The sequence below is a fragment of the Cynocephalus volans genome, chromosome 4 (assembly GCF_027409185.1).
Source record: "Cynocephalus volans isolate mCynVol1 chromosome 4, mCynVol1.pri, whole genome shotgun sequence".
Classification (NCBI taxonomy): domain Eukaryota; kingdom Metazoa; phylum Chordata; class Mammalia; order Dermoptera; family Cynocephalidae; genus Cynocephalus; species Cynocephalus volans.
Window position 1 is genome coordinate 35,105,364 of NC_084463.1, and position 22,748 is coordinate 35,128,111.

At 36.1% G+C, this 22,748-nt stretch overlaps 1 pseudogene; it reads right to left on the reverse strand.

Moving 5' to 3' along the window:
• Nucleotides 1-2,477: 2,477 nt before the first annotated feature.
• LOC134375964 (olfactory receptor 1C1-like) lies at nucleotides 2,478-4,106 on the reverse strand (annotated as a pseudogene).
• Nucleotides 4,107-22,748: the final 18,642 nt, after the last annotated feature.

Below are 22,748 nucleotides of genomic sequence, written 5' to 3' on the forward strand. Positions count from 1 at the left end.
TCCTTCTTTCTTTCTTTCTTTCTTTCTTTCTTTCTTTCTTTCTTTCTTTCTTTCTTTCTTTCTTTCTTTCTTTCTTTCTTTCTTTCTTTCTTTCTTTCTTTCTTTCTTTCTTTCTTTCTCTTTCTTTCTTTCTCTCCCCAGAATAAATAAAAATAAAAATATGCAGTATTTCTCTTTCTGTGCCCGACTTATTTTACTTAACATAATTTTCTCTAAGTTCATCCATATACTTCGAGTGGCAGTATTTCATTTATTTTATAGCAGAGTAGTATTCCATTGTGTAAATATACCACATTTTCCTTATCCACTTGTCTGATGACAGGTGTTTAGGCTGGTTCCAAATCCTGGCTACTGTAAATAGAGCTGCAATACGCATGGGAGTACTGGTGTCCCTTTGACATGGTGATTTCCATTACTTTGGGTATACGCCCAGCAGTGGGATTGCTGGATCATGTGGCAGGTCTATCTGTAGTTGTTTGAGGAAACTCTGTGCCATTTTCCATAATGGATGCATCATTTTACAGTCCCACCCGCAGTGTACTAGGGTTCCCCTTTCTCCGCACCCTCACTAGGATTTGCTGTTCTCAGTCTTTTTGATAAAATCCAGCCTAACTGGAGTGAAATGATATCTCAAGGTGGTTTTGATTTACAGGTTGCTAACTGATGTTCAGCTTTTTTTCATGTGTCTGTTGGCCATTCTTATATCTTCCTTTGAGAAATGCCTATTCAGCTCTTTTGTCCCTTTTTTAATTGGATTACTTTTTGTTGTTGTTAAGTTGTTTGAGTTCCTTGTATATTCTGGATATTAATGCTTTGTTGGATGCATATTTTGAAAATGTTTATCCCACTCTGTTGGTTGTCTTTTCACTCTGTTAATTGTTTCTTTTGCTGTGCAGAAGCTTTTTGGTTTGATATAAACCCATTTGTTTATTTTTCCTTTTGTTGCCTGTGCTTTTGGGGTTGTATTCATAAAGTCTACTATGCCCAGTCCTACTTTTGGAAGTGTTTACCCCATGTTTTCTTATAAGAGTTTTATAGTTTCAGGACATATGTTTAATTCTTTAACCCATTTTGAGTTGATTTTGGTATATGGTGAGAGGTACTGGTCTAGTTTCATTCCTCTACATATGGATGTCCAATGTTCACAGCACCATTTATTGAAACATACTCCAGTGTATGTTTCTGGTGCCTTTGTCGAAGACCAGATGACTATAGGTATAAGAGCTGATTTCTGGGTTCTATAATCTGTTCCGTTGATCCATGTGTCTGATTCTGTGCCAGTATCATGCTATTTTGTGTTCTAAACTTTGTAGTATAATTTGGCGTCAGGTAATCTTATGCCTCTGGCTTTATTTATTTTTGCCGGGATTGCTTTGTCTATTTGGGGTCTTTTGTTATTCTATATGAATGTTAGGATTGTTTTTTCCATTTCTGTGAAGAATGTCATTGGTATTTTTATGGTGATTACATTGAATGTATAGATAACTTTGGGTAGTGTGGATATTTTCACAATGTGAATTCTTCCGATCCAAGAGCACAGAATATCTTTCCATCTTCTGGTGACCCCCTTTAATTTCTTTCAAGCATGACTTGTAGTTCTCATTGTAGAGATCTTTCACATCCTTGGTTAACTTTATTCCGAAGTATTTTTTTTGGGGGGGGTGACTATTGAAAAATGGGCTTACTTTCTTGATTTTATTCCCTGCTAGTTCATTTTTGGAATATAAAAATGTTACTGATTTTTGTGTATTGATTTTTATGTTCTGCAACTTTGCTGAAATCATTTATCCTCTTGAAAGAAATTAATGTATTCTCTATATGAAAAATGCAGCTGAGAACCTGATAACTTCTCCAAGAGTGAAGAGAGCACTCATAATTGGGAGAGCCTCTGCCCTAAGATGGCTGAAAAGGGATTCTGAGTGGAAAGTGTGTTCCTCTATGCCAGAGACCAATTAGAGACGAAAATGACAAGGGCATGTGTCAACAGAATAAAATCATTGACTGTTTTTGAAGTCAAAGGGATTTAAGGGAAAACATGTTATTTAAAACCTAAATAAATTCTTTGTGTATTTCTTAAGAGAACACATCGTTAAAAATGTGAGGGCCTTGCTGCTTCATTACATTGTGGAGCTTGACTTAGTTCATCCCCCTTTAGTTCTTAATCTGAATTCATAGACATTAATGCCAGGAGAATTAATCCTAATATGCAGCATTTGGGAATTTTATTGCAGAAATATAAATCTCATCACTAAGGCATATTTGTACTGGAGTCAGAGAATACTTACAAGTGGTGGTTTGTATGCACACTATTTAAATTTCTTGAGACTCACTTTCCTTATGAAAAGAAAACTGTTTTCATAGTTTTTTGCATATTTACTCAGAGGATTAAATGAGATGATTCATATAAAGTGCTTAACACAATGTTCAGCATAAAAAAACATTTAATAGCAGTTGGTTTCTATTATTCATCGAGGTCATTATTGCTGTTGAAAGACTGTGCACTTACAAAGCATTTAGTGAAGTGCTCTCTTGATATCCCTGTTTCTTAGACTATAGATGAAAGGATTCAGCATTGGAGTCACTACTGAATATGTAACAGCCGATAGGGTGTCCCTCTCAGGGGTATGAGAGGAGGAGGGGCTGAAGTAGACAGTGATGGCTGTGCCATAAATCAGCACCACCAGTGAAAGCTGGCAGCCACAGGTGGAAAAGGCTCTCTGTTTCCCCTGAGTAGACGGGACCGTCAGGATGGTGAGAAGGTAAGTCCATAAGATACGAGGATGCAGATAAGGGGTGTGAGTGCCAATAGTCTTCCTACTGTAAAAAGGAACATCACATTAAAGGAGACATCACAGCAGGAGAGCTGCAGGAGAGGGATGAGATCACAGAAGAAATGGTGAATGACATTGGAGGCACAGAAGGACAGATGTGCCATCAGGAGAGTACACAGGAGGGCATGGAGATAAGTAACAACCCAGAGCCCTGCCACCAGCTGCACACAAAGGTGAGGATTCATTTTGGTGGTATAATGTAAAGGGTGGCAAATTGCCACATACATGTCATATGCCATTATACAGAGAAGGAGGCTGCCCATATTCACAAAAGACAGGGAAAAGAAGGACTGGGTGAGGCAGTCTGTAAAAGAGTCTGGGTGTTGGTCAAGATGTACAGAACCATTTGGGGGAATGTAGTGGAAGTAAAACAGTTGTCAACAAAGGCCAAGTTACTAAGGAAGAAATACATGGCGGAATGGAGGTGAGAGTCAAAGCCAATGACCTGGATGATGAACAGGTTCCCCGACATGGTGAGTAAGAACATACAGAGAAAAAGCACAGGCAGGGGGTGCTGCTGCTCTGCTGAGCTGGAGAGTCCCAGAAGGACGAATTCCCTGTTAGATTTTTGTTTTCCATCTTCTCATTGAATGTAGAAAAAAGAAATTAAAATTTGGATGCCAGCAATATTAAATCTCTCATTCACAGCTACGTGTGTGTGTATGTATGTGTGCGTGTGTAATTATGTACCATCCAAATTCTTGCTTGCTTGGATGCTTGGCAATTACATCCTGTGTTTATGATATTCTGTCTATATATACACATAGACATGCTGAACATACGAATATCAACTTTGTTCAAAAAAGAATGGCCTCTTCCTCCAATTGAAAATGCAAATTATGTGAATAATGACCATTTAAAAAAATTGGGACAGCTATTTTTCTTTGAGCTCAGTAATTATATGATTCATATTGATTTTTTCTATGCAAAATCACTTATTATTTTCAGCAGTCATGCTATTTACTTTGACCTTTCCCAATCTGATGCTCATTCTGTTCATAACCATGATGGCAGATATCTTTATATCAGCTTTCTTTCTTCTCATAAAAATAAGTTTTGGTCATTGATACTCACAAGTCCGTCTCTATTCCTTGGGTTGACAATTGCTTCTTTGGTACATGATGGTCATTTGATGTGGACTGAACTTTCAGGCCCTTGCCTCAGAGCATCTCATGTGAACTATACAGAGAGGGTAACAGTACTTTTCTGTGCCTATCAAAATTCTTCATAGAGTGTCTTGCTGCTTGCAACTCATCACTTACTATCCAAATTCATCTCTGTATCAATCCAATTTATACTCTTTTTATTATAAAGATTATCAATGCAAAACCATATTTATAGCAATCAACAAGCAAGCAAACATCCATATATTCATGCAACTCATACATTCCTTCAGCAAACATTTGAGCATCTTCTATGATGTAGGTGTTGTGAATGACTTCATTAGAAATGAGGAATTTTTTTTCTGACTAAGCTGAATTCATGATGAACCATGTCTTCTGGAATATTGACTTTGACATATTAGGATGCCAAAACCTATATATTTTGAGTTTATGTTGTTTTAAATCTAGTTTGCTCTAATGACCTTTCATTAGACCATATGGTTATCAAGCAAAAGACATGTAGAAGTTGGCAGAGATTTGGGATTTCTAGTCCAAGTACAGTTATTTTCTCATAATGTTCCTTAAGTTATCTAAGACTTTAATTTTATTGATTTTTACAACTAGGGTGCTAATGAACAAAAAATTTAGTTATCTTCATGTATATATTCATTTTCAACCTTTTCTGAGATTCGGGTTCCCTCATATTCACAACATATTATTGTTCCTTATCTGTTTAGTTGGATTATTCACTCAAACATCTTAAGATTATTGTATTTCACCAAATGTGTTATTATATATAAGTAAGGAAAACATCTACTTCAACACATACCACACATGTGCAAACATACGTGTGCATGCACACACGCACGCAAATATAGAATTGGGTAGGTAGGATCAATGCCTTAAAAGATGTTGTTCAAGATGCCTCATTTTTTTCCCCTGCCCATCATTTTCATCACAATGTAACATAGTTTAGCACTATACTATATGCACCTCCTGGTTCTGTACTAGGACAGATGATTAATGCTAGAGGACACAATATAGGACATTTGTTTCTATTACAATGTTTTGAATTCCAACTTAATCAGAAACCTCATTGACATTAAGACATTCATCTCCCTATGATTTCTGTCATCTTAATTAATTTTATCACATCCCCTTTTGCCCAACCTGAGGCATGTATGGATAAACCCTGTACTGAGAGGAAATATTACATATTCTTGTACATACATTTCTTTGAGTAAACAGCACCCTTTCAAAGGTGGCTTTCTTCTACTGCAGGATGCATCAGTTACAACATTTTTCTCAATCCTGCATACTCACTCTGAAATATCCCTTTTATGATAAGCATAACAAGTCATCTCTTCTTTTTCGCTGCTTCATTGTGGCCAGTGACAAGTTTAGGAATGAATTTTGATTTATTATGCTGAATCTTTGATATATAACATAAACATGCATATAATTTACACAAAGTGCAACATAGTGCTTATGGAAGCAATAAATAAATGAAAAATTCTGGTAAAAATTTTTGTAATAAATGTTTGAACTTTTTGGAACAGATTTTTCATTTTATATTCTCATTTATAGTACGTCATGTTTATTCCAGAATTTTATCATTTAACCAGGGTTTTTAAAACCTCACTCTACCAGTGAAGTATTTAACAGCTTCATTTAAAAAAGTGTTTTATGTGTTACAGTTCAATTACTTTAGATACATCTTTACTAAAACAAAGAAAAAAATGTATGACTACATAGCCTGTTTTTGAGACCTTCTGCCACCTACAACTTTTCCCCTCCCTGAGTGTCCAACCACACAAATACAGGTGAACCTATGCATTGATTCAGATTCCTAGTCAAGAATGAAAAATAGAAGAATGAGATATAGATAAATGTTTTCCTCTCTGCAGAAACTAACAGACTATCCCGTGGGGAGTATTTACTTTTATTTATTTATGTAATACCAAGGGACAGACTTTGCACAAAGGTACAGTTTTCTCCCTTGAGCTCAGCAACCAAGAGAATGCACACAGTTCTACATTCATCTTCTAATGACTTTTCTCTTTATTATGAAATGTTTTGTCTTCTATTTTGAAGTGAAAGCAAACACGGAGTGAATTATTAAATGTAAGGAGAAAGCATTAAAGCCCATGATCCTTCTCAGTTAGATTCTTTTTTTCTTTTACAAGGTAATATTGCTTGGGGGAATTAATGATAGGAAAAGATGGACAACTGAAACCAAAAGCCTACAAACCTATCTATTCCATCTTCACACAACATTTTAAACATATGCCCATTTATCTGAATTCAAAGATGCATTTACTACTGCACATTGAAATAAACATGTTATTAAAGACATAGTTTTTATTTTGGTGTATTTGAGTAAATATAAGAACATTCTTGAGAGACATACATTTAAATCACCTTGAAACATGCAAGGTACATATATATATATATATATATATATATAGTGTATGTATAGTTTATATGTGGTATATGAGGGTACTTCAAATAGATTGGGCAAAATGGAATTAAAATATAATACAAATTTTTCCATAAACATTTTGAAGCAGTTTCATATGTTATACATATAAAATTTGTATATGTATGCATAAGTATACACACATATCTAGGCACATGTTCATACCTGTATATTTTGTAATATAGAAGAAGTCTTATATTATCAATTGACAGGGAGTAATGGAGTTGAGACTTATTTACATTGATGTTTAGTGATAATTTATGTCTGAGTCTATATTGCATGGCCAATTTAACATTTTTGTAAAGTTCTTTTAGAATATGAGTATGATACTCTTGCAGGAGATTCATGGACTATTGGAAAGCAATCTAAAATTAGAAATCTGGAAGGAAGCAAAATAGGGATCAACTTTTATTATATAATTACCATGTGTGGTGCACTATGAAGTGGCTTTCCAGGCACTTTCTCATATAATATCTAAACAGCTTTGAGACATTCCATCCCTCATTTAGAGAGAAAGTAAATAGCACTTAGAGAAGTTAAGTATGTAAAAACCAGGGAACTCTAGAATGAGCTATGTTCGCATGCTCTATTTATTTGTACATGTTGAACCTTATACAAAAATATGTAATATTTGTTTTCCTTCAAGAAGACAAAATAGTTTGGTGTCTCTGCCACACAAAAACGTATTTATTTTAACTTGTACCTATGAAGAGGGGGTGTGAATGATGAGCTTCATTTAACAATTTGGCATCCAAGCAGAACTTTACTTTGAATTAATTTTCATCGTGTGTGTGTGTGTGTGTGTGTGTGTGCGTGTGCGTGTGCGTGTGCGTGTGTGTGTAATGGCAGGGCATGATGAGTGTTAGAAGAGACAATTTGTTGCAGGTCTAGTGGTAGGGAATCAGAATTATAGACTTTTTAGTGGTAATGGAAATCCTGAGGACCCTCAAACATGAGTGTGTGGAAACTTCGAGTGATGACCTGTTCCCAGACACTGAAAACATACACTATATCAAATACCTACTAGCACACATATGCTATTTCAAATACGTTGTCTAATAAAAAATGAATTCAGTAAAGTTTCAAGGCACAAAATCATTATTTAAAAATCGGTAGCATTTTTTATACACAAATAACAACCTAGATGAAAAAGAAATCAAGAAAACAATCCCATTCACAGTAGCATCAAAACTCACACACACACAAACAGAGGAATAAATTTAATGAAGGAAGTGAAAGATCTGTGGACTAAAAACTATAAAACATTGATCATTGATGAAAGAAATTGAAGAAGACACAAAGCAATATACGGATTCAGCACAACTCCAATCACAATCCCAATGGAATTCTTCACAGGAGTAAAAAAACAAACAGAAAAATTGTAAAATCAGTATGGGATTACAAAAGACCTCCTGCCAAAACAATTCTGAGAATGAAAACAAAGTTGGAGACATTAGACCTCCTTATTTAAAATTACATAACAAAGCTATAGTAATCAAACAGTGTGGTGCTGGCATATAAATAAACACATAGACCAGCTGAACAGAATAGAGAGCACAGAAATAAATCTAAACATATATGATCAACTAATTTTTAATAAGAGGACCAAGAGGACACAATGAGGAAAAGATAACCTCTTCAATAAATGGTGATGGGAAAACTGGATTTCCACATATAAAAGAATAAAACTGAGACTTTATCTTACACTAAGCACAAAAATCAACCCAAAATGGATGAAATACCTTAAGGTAAGACTTGAATCTATAAACCTCCTAGAAGAGAACACTGGGGAAAAGCTCCTGGACACTGACTTTGTTAATGATTTCTTGAATATCACACCAATAGCTCAGGCTTACAAAAACAAAAATAAATGAATGGGACTACATCAAATTAAAAAGGTTCTGCACAGCTAAGAAATCAATCAAGAAACTAAACTAGCAACCTAAGGATTAGATAAAATATTTGCAAACCATACAGTATCTGGTAATTGGCTAATATCTCAAATTTATTTTAAAAACTCATACAACTCAATAGTAGAAAAAAAATAACCCAGTTAAAAAATGGGCAAAGGAACTGAATAGACATTTTTCCAAAAAAGACATACAAATGACCAACAAGTACATGAAAAGATGCTTAACATCATGAGTCATAAGAGACATGCAAATCAAAACCACTATGAAATACTACCTCATACCCATTAACACAGCTACTGTCAGAAAGTCAAAATATAAATACTGGTGAGTGTGTGGATATACACTATTGGTGAGAATGCAGACAGGTACAGCCATTATGGAAAACAGAATGCAGGTTTCTAAAGTAATTAAAAATAGAACTACCAGATGACCCAGATATACTTCCTCTGGGTATATACCCAAAGGAAATGAAATCATCTATAAACTGGGGCTGGCCTGTTTTGGAGGCAGGCATGGAGTCTGGGTCTGCAGGGGCAAATCTGGACTCTGGGGTCATGGGTGCTGACTGGAGTCACTGGGGCTGGAATAGAGATTGGATTTCCAGGGGCTGGCCAGGATGCTTGGTGTGCAGGTGATGATGGACTCCAGGTCCACAGGACTGGTCTGGATCCTGGAGCCACAAGGGATAGCCTGTAACCTGGGTCCACAGGAGCAGTCCTAGATCCTGTGCCTGTTAGTGCTGACTTAGCACTGATGTCTACTAAGATAGGCTGGGAAGCTGGGTCCATATGCAACAACTGGGTTCCTGAGACCAGAAGTGCTGAGTTGGTTCTGCAGCAGGACTTAAGCCTAGGAATATGTAGGCCATCCTCTCTCTGAGCTAGTCTGAAACCTGGATGGATCTGGAGATGGAAGGCCACAGAGGTTGGCCTGGTGCTAGGTGAGCCTGGAGCATGTGTCCCCAGAGGCAAGTCTGATGTCTAGGGCTATTAACACCAGCCTGGCACTGAGGTTGTCAGAGCCTGGGACCACTCAGGTTGGTATGGAGACCAAGTCTACTGGGCAGGCCTAAGGTCTGCAGCTATGTGATCCAGCATGCACCAAGGTAGCCCTGGAGGCTCAGTCCTCAGGTAAGGGCCTGGAGTCTGGGGACGTGGGGAGCCTGCCTAGTGCTGGGCTTAATGGGGTAGATCTAGTGTTGGGGTCCAAGGCACAGGATGGTGTTTACTTCTCTCCTTTTCCTGAGTAGAGGGTATCACTCTCCTTACTGCTCTTCCTGGGGTTGGGAGAGAGATGCTGTGGGTAATGTAAAAGTGTCCTTTCTACCCTGTTCAATTAATCTTTTTTCTTATTTCTGCACTTAACCCATGTGCCGTAATCTGTTACCTGGTATCCTTAGCTTTTGTGAAGATATTTTCATATGTAAATTGTTATTTCTCAACTAAATATCAGTCATCTACTCAATATCTACTCAAATCAATATCAACATCCTACAGCATCACTGTCAGAATGCTGATATTTCTGAATATCCACATTATCAGCATTCTTACAAAATTATGGACTCAAGGGTTATTTACAGTCATATTGAAAGCATGAACTTTGTCTCAACAAATAATATATCAACTTTTTATATATGATTACTATTATAATTGTGAAATATCACAACAGTAATAGGACAATAGAGCCTCAAAAAATGACTTTGGGCCTCACTGCAGCCAGACCCCATCTGCACCCTGGCCAAGTGCATGCTGACCAGAGGGACTGCCCCCGCCGAGAGGCCCAAAACCCATGGAGAGAAAGCACTCCATGGCACCAGCATGTGACTGAGCAAATAGGACTTGCCACCCCTGAATCACATCCCCAGCCTGGCCGAGTGCATGCCAACCAGACTGGTGACCCCCAGAGAGGCCCAAGACACACGACAACCACATGCCTGAGGCACCAGTGCACAACCGAGCAGACACTGGGGCAGCTCTGTCAAATTGGCAGTCCTAGCAGGATCCTAGCCAGAAAATAGTGTTAAACCAGTGGATCGTGAAATCCCATGCCACAATGACTAAACATCAAAGGAAAGATACCAGAAATATGAAAAATCAAGTACACCTCCAAGGATAATAACTCTCAAGCTCTAGATCCTATAGAACAAGAATCCCTTGAAATATCTGAGAAGGAACGTTGAGTAATAAGTCTAAGGAAACTAAATGAGATACAAGAAAACTCAGCTAGAGAACACGATGAAATGAGGAAAAGTATACAGGACCTGAAAAATATCCATGGAAATCAATGCCCTGAAAAAGAATGTAGCAGAGCTTGCTGAGCTGAAGAATTCATTCAATGAAATAAAAAACACAACAGAAAGTTTAACCAGCAGGCTTGTAGAAGCAGAAGAGAGAACTTCTGACCTTGAAGGTGGGCTGTTTGAAATAACACAAGCAGACAAAAAAATAAATAAATAAAAAAGGAAAAAGAATTAAAAACATTGAAGAAAATCTAAGAGAGATATCAGACAACCTTAAGCACTCAAATATCTGAGTCATGGGTATTCCAGAAGGGAAGGAAAAAGGAGATTGTATCGAAAACATATTCAACAAAACAGTGGCAGAAAACTTCCCAGGCATAGGAAAAAACACAGATATTCAGATTCAGGAAGCTGAAAGATCCACAAATGCCTTCAACCCAAAAAGGTCTTCTCTAAGACATGTTATAGTCAAATTGGCAAAACTCAAGGACAAAGAAAGAATCTTAAAAGCTACAAGAGAGAAGCATCAAGTCACCTATAAGGGAGCCCCAATCAGACTAACATCACACTTTTCAGCACAAACCTTAAAAGCCAAAAGTAATTGGATGAAATATTCAAAATACTGAAAGACAGAGATTTCCAGCAAGATTACTTTACCCTACAAGGCTATCCTTCCAAAACGAAGGGCAAATCATATAGTTATCAAACAAACATAAACTGTGGGAATTCACTACCACATGATCACCCTTACAAGAAATACTCAAGGGATTACTGGGTTTGGTGCCTGAAAAATAAATACCACTGCTATAAAAACTCAAGAAAAATCAAAACCCACTAGTAAAATAAAAATGCCAACACTGAAAAGAAAAAAAAAGTTTATCTACAACCCAAGAAACAAACAAATACAGAATACAAACAGTAAGTCGGAAAGAAAGGAACAAAAGACACTTAAGACATCCAAATAAAAATCAATAAAATGATAGGAGTAAATCAACACTTTTCAATAACAACTCTTAATGTAAAAGGATTAAATTCTCCAATCAAAAGAAACAGACTGACTGAATTAAAAAGGAGGACCCAACTATATGCTGCCTTCAAGAGACCCACCTCACCTATAAAGACTCACATAGACTAAGAGTGAAAGGATGGAAAAAGTTTGACCATGCAAATAGAAATGAAAAATGAGCTAGAGTAGCTATTCTTATATCTGAAAAAATAGCCTTTAAACTAAAAACCATAAAAGGAGATAATGAGGGCCACTACCTAATGATAAAAGGATTCATCCATCAAGAAGACACAACAATCATAAATATATACACACCCAATGTCAGAGCTGCCAGATTTATAAAGCAAACTGTACAAGACCTAAAGAAGGGAATAGACACTAATACCATAATAGCAGGGGACCTGAACAACCCACTAACAATATTGGACTGATCATCTAGGCAAAGGAGCAGCAGAGAAACACAAGATCTAAAGAACACTCTAGGCCAATTGGACATGGCAGATATCTACAGAACATTCCATGCAACAACCTCAGAATATTCATTCTTCTCATCAGCACATGGATCATTCTCTAGGATAGATCACATGCTAGGTCACAAATCAAGTCTCAACAAATTTTAAAAAATTGGAATTATCCCAGGTATTTTTTCAGACCACAATGGATTAAAATTAGAAAGCAATAACAAAAGAAATTCTGTAAACTATACAAACACTTGGAAATTAAACAGCATTCTACTTAATGACATATGTGTCCAAGAAGAAATCAAACAGGAAATCAAAACATTTCTTGAAACTAATGAAAACAATGGTACATCATACCAAAACCTGTAGGATACTGCAAAAGCAGTACTTAGGGCATAATATATTGCATTAAGTGCATGAATGGAAAGATGGCAAGTAAACAAACACTTCACCTTAAAGAATTAGAAAAACAAGAAGAATTTAAACCCAAAGTTAGTAGACAGAAAGAAATAATTAAGACCAGAGCAGAAACAAATAAAAGAGAAACCCAAAAAACAATACAACAGAACAATGAAACATAAAGCTGGCATTTTGAAAAGATAAATAAAATTGACAAACCATTAGCATAGCTAAAAATAGAAGAGAGAAGACCCAAATAACAAAAATTAGAAATGAACATGGTGATATCACAACTGATAACTCGGAAATACAAGGAATCATTAGAGACTACTATAAACAACTATAGGCCAACAAATTTGAAAATCTGGAGGAAATGGATAAATTTCTGGGCACCCACAAACTACCAAGACTGAGCCAAGATGATGTAGAGAACATGAACAGACCCATAACAATAAAAGAGATTGAAGCTGTTATCAGAAGGCTCTCAACAAAGAAAAGCCCAGAACCAGGTGGGTTCACAGCAGAATTCTACCAAATGTTCAAAGAGGAATTGACACCAATTCTCTACAAACTATTCCAAAAGATTGAAACATAGGCAATTCTCCCAAACTCATTCTATGAAGCAAACCTGACACCAAAACCAGGTAAATACACAACAAAAAAAGAAAACTATAAGCCAATATCCTTGATGAAGGTAGATGCAAAAATCTTCAATAAAATACTAGCTAACAAAGCACAGTAACACATACGCAAAATTATATACCATGATCAAGTGGTATTCATCCCAGAGATGTCAGGTTGGCTCAACACATGCAAATCAATAAACGTGATACACCATATCAATAAAATCAAACACAAGGACCATATGATCATCTCTATAGATGCTGAAAAAGCAATTGATAAAATTCAACACTCGTTTATGATAAAGACACGCTACAAGTTGGGTATAGATGGAAAGTATCTCAACATAATTAAAGCCATTTGTGATCAACCCACTGCCAATATCATCCTGAATGGAGAAAAGCTGAAAGTTTTCCCCTTAAGAACATTAACTAGACAAGGATTCCCACTCTCACCACTCCTATTCAATACAGTGTTGGAAGTACTAGCCAGAGCAATCAGAGAAGAGAAGGAAATAAAGGGCATCCATATTGGAAAAAAATGAAGTCAAACTGTTCCTGTTTGCAGATGACATGATCCTATATATCGAACAGCCTAAAGCCTCTACAAAAAAACTCTTGGAGTTGATAAATGATTTCAGCAAAGTTGCAGGATACAAAATCAACACACAAAAATCAGTAGCATTTCTATTCTCCAGTAGTGAAGATGCACAAAGAGAAATCAAGAAAGCTAGCCTGTTTACAATAGCCACCTAGAAAATAAAATACTTAGGAATAGAGTTAACCAAGGATGTGAAAAATCTCTATAATGAGAGATTATACTACAAACCACTGCTGAGAGAAATTAAAGAGGACACAAGAAGATGGAAAGATATCCCATGCTCTTGGATTCGTAGAATCAACATAGTGAAAATGTCCATACTACCCAAAGTGATTTACAAATTCAATGCAATCCCTATCAAAATCCCAATAACATATTTCTCAGAAATGGAAAAAACTATCCAGACATTTATATGGATTAATAAAAGACCATGCTCGCCAAAGCAATTCTGAGCAAAAATAAAATAAAGCCATAAATAAATAAGTAATAATATCATTTATTAATAATATCATTTATTTATAATTATTTATAAATAATATTATAAATAGTATTTTATTAATAATTAAATAATATTATTATATTAATAAAGCCAGAAATAAATAAATAAATAAATAATAACATATAATAAAGCCACACCTGACTTTAAACTATACTACAAAGCTATAATAACCAAAACAGCATGGTACTGACATAAAAACAGACACACTAATCAATGGAATAGATTAGAGAATCATGAAATAAACCCACACACCTACAGCCATCTGATCTTTGACAAAGGCACCAAGCCTATACACTGGCGAAGAGACTGCCTCTTCAGCAAATGGTGCTGGGATAAGTGGATATCCATATGCAGTAGAATGAAACTAGGCCCATACCTCTCACCACATAGTAAAATCAACTCAAAATGCATTAAAGAATTAAATATACACCTTGAAGCAATAAAACTTCTTAAAGTAAACTTCGGAGAAACCTTTCAGGAACTCCGACTGGGCACAGACTTCATGAATATGAACCCAAAAAAATGGGCAACCAAAGGAAAAATAAACAAATGGGTTATATCAAACTAAAAAGCTTCTGCACAGCAAAAGAAACAATTAACAGAGTTAAAAGACAACCAACAGAGTGGGAGAAACTATTTGCAAAATATACATCTGACAAAGGATTAATATCCAGAATGCATAAGGAACTCAAACAACTTTACAACAAAAAAAATGTAGCCCAATTTAAAAACGGGCAAAAGATCTAAATAGGCATTTCTCAAAGGAAGTTTATGAATGGCCAACAGACACATTAAAAAATGCTCAATATCACTCAGCATTTGGGAAATGCAAATCAAAACCACACTGATATACCATCTTACCCCAGTTAGGATGGCTAATACCCAAAAGACTGAGAATGATAAGTGCTGGAGAGGTTGTGGAGAAAAATGAACTCTCATACACTGTTGGTGGGACTGCAAAATGGTGCCGCCTCTATAGAAAACGGTATGGATGTTCCTCAACAATTGCAGATAGATCTACCATACGACCCAGCTATCCCACTGCAGGGATATACCCAGAGGAATGGAAATCATCAAGTCGTAGGTATACCTGTTCATTGTGGCAGTATTTACATTACTAGGAGTTGGAACCAGCCGAAATGTCCATCATCAGATGAGTGAATACGAAAAATGTGGTATATCTACACAATGGAATACTGCTCTACTATAAAAAAGAATGAAATACTGCCATTTGCAACAACATGGATTGGTCTATAGAGAATGATATTAAGTGAAACAAGTCAGACAGAGGAAGAGATATATCACATGTTCTCACTTATTTGTGGGAGCTAAAAATAAATAAATAAATACACAAATAAACTGGGGTGGGAGGGAAAAAGACCCAACAATTGCAATTTCTTGAAGTTGATACGACAAGCGAACAGATATGAGGTTGATGGCAGGGATGGGGGAGAGGAGAGAGGGAGGGGGATTTCGGTAATGGACCACAATAATCAACCACATTGTATATTGACAAAATAAAATAAAATTTAAAAAATATAAGTATGTAAGGTGATGAATAAATTAATTAGCTTAATTAATTATTCCATAATGTATACACATAAGTGAAAACATTACATTGTTCCCCATAAATATATATACAACTATGTCAATTAAAAATAAAAGAAAAAAGAAAAAAAATGGTTTTGAAGGATTTGTTAAAGTGTTCTGCTTATTTGTGATTTTATCACAGAATAGTTTTGTGATGTCACATGTGCATTTCTAGAAATATTCTCAAGGAACTGTTTATGTTATTTGCCTTTGTAAAGGGAACCTGGAAATCACAGATGGGAGAGATACATCTTAGTCTTTGTGTAATTTTTTGTATTAGTTGCATTTTTAGTATATACATTGTTTTATAAATTGTTTTAAAGCACGCTTACAGAAGTGTAAGTGCAAGGTTTATATATTTGTTTTCTGAGTTTCCATGACTTTGAATTCACAGGTTTCACTAAGATTTTTTTTTTAATGGAGGTGGGAGAAACATTTTCACAACCAAGAAATTAATAAGTTGGTTCTTAAGACATATGTTTTTAAAATATTTATGAGTATGAGCACATGACTGGCTTCCAACAGTTTTTTCCTCAGACAAAAGTGCTTGAATCATCAGCCATAGTTTTATTACTCAAGAGAAAAAAAATTATTTAGTAAGGTGTCCTGGTTGCTGCCCTCATAAACATGGGACAGATAGTCCTTTGTCGTCCCCTCAGCATGGAAGTTCAAGGTACTAGAAATCTTACCTACTTACTGAGTAGAGGTTGTCACTCTCCCCATCCAAACAGCACCCTCTGCTTCTGGGTTCCCATGAACACCACCAAAATGTTCCTTTGAAGATCCAAAGAGTCAGTTTCTTGGAGGAAGAACAGCGTGTGCAGTCTGCCTAAATTAAACTGTAATTCCAAGTGGTATTTCTCTGAATTTTTTGTTTGTTTTATTTTGCAAATATGTAATTATTTTCCCACATTTAAAATGACTTACACTGAACATATTTGTTGAATAGGTCATTATCTCCCATTGAGTTCAAAAGGCTAATTCAGGCTATTATTTCCTACTATATACATTTTTCCTGAGGAATATCATCTGTTTCCAATATTTCAACAACATAGTGTTTATTGATGGTTCCCAAATATTTCTCAAGCCCATAAGACTGACCATTTTTTTCTGGTGCTGAGACTAGTAATCCCCAAGTCATCTTTTACTTTTCTATGTCTAATAAATTTAAATTTCATGTCCAATCCTTAGTTATTCTTTTCTAATACATTTGTTGTGTGACCACTTTTTACGTCCTCCACTGCTGATCACTCTGGTCTGAGACACCACTTCTTGTAACCAAGATTAGAGCAATCAACAGAGTAAAAATGCAACCTACAGAATGAGAGAAAATATTTGAAAAGCATGTATCTGATAAGGAGTTAATAGCCAGAATATATAAATAAAAGCTTCTGCAACTCAACACAGCAGCAAAATACTCAACCTGATTAAAAATTGGGCAAATGACTTGACTAGACATTTTTCCAAACAAGATATGCAAATGGCTAACAAGCACGTGAAAAAATGTTCAACTTCACATATCATTAGGAAGTTGCAAATCAATACTAGAACGAGATACTACACACCCATTAGGATGACTACTATTAAAAGGAAGGAAAAAATCAGCAGGACTGATGTTATCACATGGCAAAATAGACACTTCCCAGCATCTCATCCTCCAACATGCAATCAATTTACCACTGTTGAAAAACAAAGACTGCCAACCTGGAACTGATGGAGATGGGGGAGGTAGAGGAGAGACCTATGGAATTCATGAAGGCACATGAGAGGCAATGGTGGGAAGGCATAGGGATGGCACCTATTCTTCTGAGCCAGCCTGGTAAGATGGCAAGGACTAGTACTTACAGAAGCTGGAAAAAGCTACAGCAGATTTCTTTGCATAAACCTGCTTGGAGTCTGCAGGGGAAAGGAGAGCTATGGAATGCACTCTACCAACTCACAACTCACAGGCCATGAAGTCCACTGGCAGGATTCCCCAAGACCCACACAGGAGCAGACAGCCACAACTGACTAGAGAGGAGAACTGCCTAGAACATGGTGACTTATCATGAGGGGTTGCCTACATGGCCTCCCTCACAGGAAGTGGTTGGAGGGCAGGAGAAAGCCTGCACCCCCCAGGGAAACATTGGGGACAGTGTGGGCAGCTGGTCGCAGTGGAAGTTGATCAGGGCAATAGAACTTCAGGTGGCTCAATCTGAAGGAAAGACCTTGTCCCAGGCCAGAATTTCCATGCAGACCAGACCCACAAGTGATTAATGATCTTCACAAAAGTCTTTCCCCAAAGAATCAGCAGCAAATAGCATTCTCTTCAAATGCCTAGACATCAATGTAAAGACACAGAGATAAAGGAAGAACAGAGAAACATGTCATCACCACATGAAACATGCAAGGCATAAGTAATACCTACAAAATACAGCAGGTCTATCCAATGTCAGAATAACCATCTTAAGAATGTTCAGGGATTCCAAATTAAATACAGATAGAAGATTAAATGATATCCAGAAAATAATTCATGAGCAGAACAAGAAGCTTGACAAAAGAATAGGATCAAGTAAAAACAAATTCTAGAAATAAAGAACACTGTATCTGAATTTAGAAACTCAATAGAAAGCTCTGACACAAACTTAACCAAACAGAGGAAAGAATGTGAGCCTGAAGAAAAAACACATAAAATTATCCAATCAAAGGAGCAAGAAGAAAAAAAAAAAAAAAAGAAACAGAAATACAGCAAATATGGGACTCCATCAAATGAAATAACTTTTATATAATTGGCATACCTAGAGAGAAAACTGAAAAGATGTAGAAAGCATATTTAAGAAAATAATGGCTGGAAATATCCCCAAGTATGCAAAAAGATGACTGCATTTAGGAACAGGGAGTTTAGAGGTTGCTAGGCAAATTCAATCTGAGGAGAAACACCTCAAGGTACATCACAATCAATTTATCTAAAACAAAGACAAAGAAAGAATACTGAAAGCAGCAAGAGAAAAGAAACACATAGCATTCAATGAGCCCCAACATGTCTCTCAGTAAATTTCTTAATAGAACCCCTAGAAGCCAGAAAAAAATGAGATGAATATTCAGAGTACTGAAGGAAAAAGACTGTCAGGAAAAAATTCTGTATCTAGCAAAACTAACCTTGAGATATGAAGAAGAAATATAGTATTTCCCAGACAAACTAAAACTAAGGGAATTCATCAGTGCTAGACCTGCATTATAAGAAATGCTAAAGGGAGCTCTTCAATCTGAAAGAAGATGATGGTAAGCAGCATCAAGAAAACATTTGAAGGTACATAAATCAATAGAAAAGAAAAGAAAAACTTGCAGATAACCTCAGAATACTCCAATGCAGTAAAGATGGTGAATAAACCACTTACATGCTTACTATGAAGATTAAAGAACAAACCTAATAAACATTAAAACATAAAACAAATATATGATAGCAATGTTAAAAGATGTTTCTTGAAACAACAAATTGTCAAAAAGTAGAGGAATGACACTAAAGCATACAGATGGCTTTGATATTTTTGTTTTTCTTAGATATCAATGTTAAGTTGTCATTAATCTAAAATATTCTTTTTAACTATAACATTTTTTTTGTCAGCCTCATGGTAACCACAACACAAAAACTTAGAAGAGACATATTAAAAACAAATAGTGAGAAAGCACCATGTAAAGCTAGAGAAAACTGCAAAGGAAGATAGTAAAACCAGAAAAAGGACACACCAAACAAGCAGAAAAAAAAAAGCAAAATGGCAGTAATGAGTGCCTATATATCAATAGAAACCCTAAATGTAAACAAATTAAATGCTCCAAGTAAAAGACACAGAGTGGATGAATGAGTGAATTATAAAACAAGAACCAACAATATGCTGCCTATAAGAAACGAACAATAAAGACACGTACTGGCTGAATGTAAAGGAATGGGAAAAAGATATTTCATGCAAATGGAAACTAAAAAGGAGCAGGAATAGCTATACTTATATAAGATAATATAGACTTCAAGCCAAGGAAAGTAAAAAAAAGAAAAAAGAAGATAAGGAAGGTCATTATACAATGATAAAGGGATCAATTCAACAAGAAGATATGACAATTCCAGATATATATGAACCCAACTCCAGAGAATCAAGTTATAGAAAGCAATTACTTTTGGACTTAATAGGAGAGATTGACTGCAACACAATAATAGTTGGGGACTTATTTCCTTGTTGAATGATTATTTTTTATTTATTTTTTTGTTGTTGAATCATAATTGATTATACATATTTTTGGGATTCAATGTTGACATGTTGATCAAACTAATATTACTAATATGCATACTGTTACAAATTGTACTTATTCTTTTTGCCCCTTTTTCAATCTCTCCCTATCCCCCTCTTTTTCCCCCCTTTCACCACGGATAACCCAAGATTTCTTCTCTCTCTCTGAAAGAGTAATGGTTGCGCTGTTGATTTGTTGCCTAGATGATCTGTCCCATGCCGAAAGGTGTGTTTAGATCCCCCAATGTTATCATAGAGCAGATGTTCTTTCTGTCACTCTGGAATATTATCATAGAGCAGGTGTTTCTTCTGTCACTCTGGAATGGGCTTTATAGAAAGAGACAGCCTCTTCTTTTCTTTGATCTCCGCTGGTGACTCTCCTTGTGTCAATGCACTCCAGTGGCTGGTGGACCATCTGCATGGTGGTTGTGATGTCTAGCCACTTTTGTGGCAGCCAAGGTTACTGTGGTGGCTGTGGTGGGACACTACTGTGGAGGTGATGTTTTTGGCATGCTCCTGGGTGCTGGTGGTGTGCCTGGTTGTGGGAGGAGGGCCTGCTTCCTGGCTCAATTGTGGTGTCCAAAATAATCCCAGATCCAGATGGTAAAAAAATGTTATGGGATAAAGTGACAAAAGTTTAAAGCAGAAAGATATTAGATTTTCATATATATACACACACACATATGCATACATATGTGTAGATATTTCTGAAATTATACCACACAACCAACACAAATGCATTTATTTTATATACTTATATGTTTTGAATGTAAAATTATGCAAATATATATAATAATATGCTGATTGTCCTGAGGAGATGACGATTGATACAAATATCTTGTTTTGTAGGTCTCAAAATCTATTGAAGAAATTCATGTGTAAACACAATGGTATCATAAAATAGAATTAAAAATTAAAAACACACCTTACTCATTTAAACATTTTTCTTAACTATATTTCCTGGTATCCAATAAATACGTAAAACTCTAAAGAATGTAAATAAAATGAAGAAAAAGCCAGTTTTGACAAAAATATCTTTTCTGATACAATAAAGTGGATAAATACCTTCTAGTAATGTGTTGTGGACCATCAAAAATGGTGACAAATATGTGACAAAATGCTACCACACGTGAATATTTTATTCAAATAACATTGACTATAATAATGGTGAAAAGTAAGATAAAATTATAAGAAAATTAAACATGGAAAATAAGATGGCCAAGCTGAAAGCCATCTAAACAAGAAATCAGAAGTCTTGGGTATGTGTTGTCTGTTTGACTTTGAGTAAAAGTCACTGAACACAGCTTTGCTCCAGCCACCCTGATGGGCACTGGGAATATAATGGTGAAAAAGATACAGTTCCTTCTATGGAGAATTTTACATTAGGGGGCCAAGTTCTCAGAACAGTATACACGTAGTCCCCTAAACCAACCAATAAATAATGTTATAAATAATTTATAACTATATAGAACCAATGCCTCTCTCCCATTTTAAAGAGTACTAAACTCGATTTTTTTGAAGACCGACTCATTTTCTGTGGTGTGGGTGGGGCTGGCACTAACTCAACCCCACAGCCCTCCTGAGGAGGACATTAGGCCTGATCACTGGGATTGGTCCAGAAATAGGCAGTCATACAAAGTAGGTTGAGTAGATGCAATCCCAGCACGAACTACTGCAAAGGAGATGTGCTCTCTTCCTAGGACTGTAGGTGATGAACCCAGAACTGCCATCTCATCACTACTTCAAGAGAAGCTGCTTTTGAGCAATGCCACGAAAGAAGCAAGCAGAGTCAAGATATGGAGAATGAGAGATTCCTGGGGATATTGCTTGAACATTTGCATACTTGGTAACACTTTTGTTTTCTATTATTTTGGTTATAACCATCCTAGATGTTGGAAAATGGTATACCATTGTGGTTTTGATTTATTTTTTCTAATGACTAATGATGTTGGACATTTTTTATGTGCTTACTAGCCATGTATCTATCTTGTTTACTTAAATGTCTCTTAATTTCTGTGAAATGCTGTAATTTACTATTATCTTTTTGTCATTGAGCTCTAATAGTTCTTTATGCATTCTAAATTCTAGACCCTTATTAGACATATGATTTACACATATTTTCTCCCAATCTGTAGATTGCTTTCCACTTTCTTAATAGTGGGACTATAATTTAGTACAACCACAATGGGAAACAGTATGGAGGTTTCTCAAACAACTGCAGATAGATCTTCCACACGATCCAGCAATCTCACTTCTGGGTGTATAACCAAAGGAATGGAAATGATCATGTCGAAGGGATACCTGCATGCCCATGTTCATCGCAGCTCTGTTTACAACAGCCAAGACATGGAACCAACCTAAAAGTTCATCTATGGATGACTGGAAAAGGAAACTGTGGTATTATACACCACGAAATACTACTCTGCCATAAAAAAGAAAGAATGAAATCCTTTTATTTGCAACATGGATGAGCTTGGAGAAACCTATGTTGAGTGAAATAAGCAAAGTACAGAGGGATAAATACTGTATGCTCTCACTCATAAGTGGGAGCTAAGAGAGAGAGAAGGAAGGAAAGAAAGACCACAGTGGTATGCTGGACTTGCAGAGGGAGAGAACATACCTAGGGACACAAAGTAGAGTGGGAAAGGGGGGATCAGGAGGGAGATTGGGGATAATTGGGGAGATAATTGGCAGGAGACACAGGGTATAATCACAATTTGTGGTAATGGGCATGCTGCCAGTATGGAT